Source organism: Malus domestica, chromosome 14, assembly GCF_042453785.1.
Source record: "Malus domestica chromosome 14, GDT2T_hap1".
Lineage (NCBI taxonomy): Eukaryota > Viridiplantae > Streptophyta > Magnoliopsida > Rosales > Rosaceae > Malus > Malus domestica.
Genome location: NC_091674.1, coordinates 19,865,702 through 19,870,563, shown reverse-complemented (window position 1 = coordinate 19,870,563; position 4,862 = coordinate 19,865,702). Strand labels below are relative to the sequence as shown.

Here is a 4,862-nt window from a genome sequence, read left to right as displayed (position 1 = left end):
CATTTTATTTATTTACATACCCAAGAAAATACAATAAATTCAGTTTTATTATGCCACCGACAGTACCCGGTAAAAAACTTAACTTGCGTTTACACGAGCGTCAAAACGACTTGGCTTTTCCTGTAAGTTGTCCTCCAAAGTCCAAACGATGCCCACTTGTAATTTTCCAAATATTTTCACACTTACAAAATTAAGAAAAATAATATTAATTAAAAAAAAATTAGAATCCTTTACAGTTTTTTTGTATCATTTAGATTAAACATCTATGCATTTTTTTATTTTGATTAAAGTGTTTTGACTAATAACCACCTCAAGCTAAATTACAAGTCATTATTATATTTTTTAAAATTAAAATAATTTTTGAATTTATCCTTTTATCTGCATGATGCACTTTCTTATGTAGTGGAGATATTAGTAATTAAACTATATTTCCTCTTCTTCCAGATATGTTTTTTCGATCACATTTTTTTTTGTTATGCAAGCATTTAATATTATTTATTTTTCCATATGGTTTTTTTTTTCTTTTTCAAATAGTTGGTGATCAACATAAAAGCTCTGTGTTATTTTTTCAACTTTTTTTGTGAAATTATATTTTTTAGTTGTTTTTTTAAGTATAGTTGTTGACAAATTATTATTAGGTACAATACATTACATATATATTATCTGCGAGTACGTTTGAATTTACAAAAATCATTAATTGGTACGTTTATTTGCAATTTTGGTACGTTTGATTTGATATATATTGTTAATATTGGTACATTATTTTTATTTTGGTACGTTTTATTTTGTACACATTGTTTATTGGTACATTTATATTATTCTCAATCATATTTTCTCTTAATGTACTAAAAGAAAAACTTATTTCGATACGTTTGATTTTGTGAAATTTAAAATATTTTCAACTATTTTGGAAATAAAATATCTTAAATCGTAGATAATTATTGTTAAATTGTAGCAATATTGTGAAAATAAATTGAATCTAACCAACTTTTTTTTTTACAATTATCTCTAACGGATGAGAGTGTAATTAAAAGGCTAGATTATAGAAAATTTGTTACAATATAATGTGTATATAGCACCAAAATTATGACAAAAAAAGTTTAATTAAATGACTAAAAAACATGAATGTTTAATTTAAAAATTCAAAACTGTTGGGTCTATATCAAAAGATCCTATTAAAAAAATATGGAAAAGACAAAAAAGAAGTGGTCAAAAATGGGACGTCCCATTATCCAATGTCAGGGGCGCGCTTTATTTTCAACCGCAATCAACGGTCTCGGCCGAAAAAGGGTTTATTTTTTATTTTCTTGATTTCCTTTTACTTTTCTAAAAGTAATTTTTAAAAATTGAGGGTAAAAAACAAAGAATAAACCAGACGTCAATGGGACAAAGAGGCAGAGCCTCCGCAATAACCGGCTGGCGCCGGTTTTGTAACGGCGACGGCAACCGAACCGTGATTTTTTAAAAGCTCCCCAGAAATCAATACCTCCACCTAAAACACCTCACCTCAGTAAACCTCACAACCTAATGCAGCAGTATATTTGGTACTGACCATTATAGAAGTTTGGAGTGTGTATCATAATCAGCTGATCCGGCATGGACTAGACTAATTCATAAGGATTCGACGTAACTGTGGAGTGCCGGCTGTCGACTACCTGACGCCCTCCCCCTCCTCCTTTACCCGGGCTTGGGACCGGCAATGTAAGATAAACTTACATAGGTGGAGTTTGGCTTGGACTAGACTATCTTAACTAAATTCGATTCGACCAAGATTTTTTTATCGTTATAGTTGTTGGTTGGTGAACTTAGAAATACTCAGACTGAAACTATTACGTTGAACAACAATTCAACATATTATGTCCTATAAATTCCAAACTCGCCTCTATAGAGAAGTTGGAAATTTTCTAATATGCTCATATATCTTCTATATCGGGATTTTTTACCGTCATATCTTTAGCATGAAAAGGGAGACTGGCTCGCTATGCATTCTCATTTTTTTTTTTTTCTGTTTTTCCGGTTGTCATAAAGTTGGTATTGCAATAAACACGCCGAGCACATATTTATTGCTCAATGTTTCAAGGGATGTGTCTAATACATAGATCCGTGATCCAAGCTTCAAAGCCTCCGAATGCCCTCTAAAGTCCAAAAGCAAGCTTCCTTCATGTCATGAAGCTTTGGGCATAGTACTCTTAAAAATAAGACTCTGTTAGCTTTTGAAGTTTTAGTGCGTTAGGTGCTCTCTTTTTAAAAAATTCAAGTTGCACACTTCAAATTCCAGGCACTTCACACTTAACAATTCACATTGACTAAGTTGAGAGGTTTTCGAATCTATCATGAATTCAAATTTAAATACATGTATTGCTCAATAACCAACTAAGTTTATGGAGTGTTGTCAAACAGTTTATGTCAATTGTGTCGATTAACTCAGTGATTATGCAATAGTGCTGAGATGACAAGATATTTAGGTTAAGTTGCACAATGAATTACAGTTTAGCGTGTTAAACTAAGAGCAAGTCCACCCCTAAGGACTTTACGTCAGCACCCAGCGTATTTATCCACCCAAGTGAACAGTAATAGACCTCACTGAACAGTAATAGGCTAAAGCAGCTCCATCCCTAAAAATAGGCTGGCACCCAGTCCATCTAATATTATATTATTTTATTTATATCAATTAATATTTTATCATTTAATTTATTTTTTCTCCTTTTCTCTGTCCGGTCATCTTCCCTTTATTTCTCTCTCTCTCTCTCTCTCTCTCTCTCTCTCTCTCTCTCTCTTTTCCAGCTCACTCCCGTGAGCTTTCCTTCTCCTTCCTCTTCAAAACCTTCAACAAATCATTCTCCTTCCTCTTCAAAACCTTCAACAAATCAAACACAAAATATTATTTTTGTAATCCCTGGAGCTCAAGGAACCCAACCATGGCCTTGCATGCGGCATCGGTGTATGGTGTGAGATCCTACCACTGAAGCCGAGAGCTTGAGCTCTCAATCTCTAACCTAGGTGATGTTTCTATCACTGTATTGTGTTATTGAGTTTTAAATCTTGTTGTGTTGCAAGTTTTGTGGTTAATTTGAGGGCTTAATTCCCTGCATGTGATTCCGACAAAGGAAAACGGACAACTCTGACGAGTTCAAGGTCCAATCTCGGTGAAATCTCTTGCATTTCACCTGGGTAAGTTCTCAATCCTATTCTTATGGTTTCTAACATATAAATCGTGTTGGAAACCTTTGTGTTGATGCAAACATGTTGTTGGTGCATTTTTTTCAGATTTTCTGATGAACTCAAGCCATCACCTTCAGGCCATTTGCCTTCTCCCTCCGTGCTTCCCTCCCTGACGTCAGCAAGCGTCATACAGGCCGGTCCCAAGGTCTGTCAATTTTGGACTGGCCTAGAGACCAGCTTGGGCTGGGTGCCAGGCAATCTGTTGGGCTGGAGAGATTTCCCTAGGTGCCGGGCCATTTTTTTGCTGGGTGCCGGCCTATCCCATCCCCGGTGGAATTGCTCTAATAGACCAGCCACAATCAAGTATTAAACTCATTATCAATAAAGTCAAATCTAATGAGATTGTATAATTGTAAGAGGAGAAAAATATCATGGAATTGTAGTACTAGTGACGTAATTAGTGGATTACTTATTTTTTTTATTTGGCATATTGAAATCATAAGTTGAAAAGGTAAATCAACATCTTAGAAAGAGATGGGAATTTAAGAGGATAACATGTACGTAGGGGTGGAAAAAATTCCCAAAAATCCCGAACCGAACCGAAAAAATCCCGATCCCAAACCAAAAATTTCCCAAACCGAAATTTTGGTACAGGATTCGGGATTGGCTTCTCGATATTTCGGGAATCCCATACCAAACCGAAAATATATATTATTAATTATTATATATATATTTATACATATATATTATTCTTTTATAATTGATTATGGACTTTATGGTTTGAACTTATTACAGAGAATGGAATATGTTATGAATTATGATATAACGTAAGCAATGTTGTTTTATTTATGTCGAAACCAAGAATGTTGGATCAGCTAGTTACTATGCTTGAGTCTCTTTACTGTTTACACCAATAAATGGAGCTTGTTGGCATTGTAAATATGTATTTTACATATGCAGATTACTGGTAAATGGACAACAAAGCAGCGCAAGGTAGCAATGCTTGTCAGTCAGGTTAAAAGCCTTCAAGCAAAGTTTACAGTTTGCAATCCAATGCTTATGCTCCGATATGAGATTATATTTGCATTTAAACTAGCAAGAGATGCAATAGATTCTCAGTCTTAGACTAACCAGCCTGCACAATCTATGACTTCCAAGAATGTGAATGAGACTTGCTTGATATGTTTGCACAATCTAACAATTCAAATTTTAGTCCAAAAGCCCAAAAGCCCAAAAGCCCAAAACCATTTCGGGATTCCCGATTTGTCTCGAAATCCCGAAACTATTTCAGGATTCCTGAAAATTGGGATTCCCGAAAATTTGGTTTGGGATCGGTATTCAAATTGGGATTCCCGAAAAATTTGGTTTGGGAATCGGGACAAGGGTTTAGGTATGGGATCCCATACCGAACCACCCCTACATGTACGTGCATGTAAACACTCATGTTTGATATCTTTGATGTCTTGCAGCCCTAAAAGGCCATAAAATATGTACGTGCATGTACGTGCATGTAAAGCCTTTCACACCAAGATAAAGACCATAAAATATGAAGGGAACAAAGCAATGGCTTATTGGAACCATAAAATTCTCTTACTAAAAGATAGCTACTATTTAAAGGGTACCCGCTAGCTCATATCACCATAGGGTATATCTAGCTAGAAAACCCTTGAAACAAAAAAACTTATTCAACTTCAACTAAC

General features: G+C 34.8%; 1 long non-coding RNA gene across 1 annotated transcript; it reads left to right on the top strand.

Annotated features, from left to right (window-relative positions):
* The first annotated feature begins 2,755 nt into the window (after window positions 1-2,755).
* On the top strand, window positions 2,756-3,678 carry LOC139191093 (uncharacterized). The gene is made up of 2 exons (XR_011575239.1): window positions 2,756-3,171; window positions 3,268-3,678. It is a non-coding gene; the product is annotated as an uncharacterized lncRNA (long non-coding RNA).
* The last annotated feature ends 1,184 nt before the right edge of the window (window positions 3,679-4,862 follow it).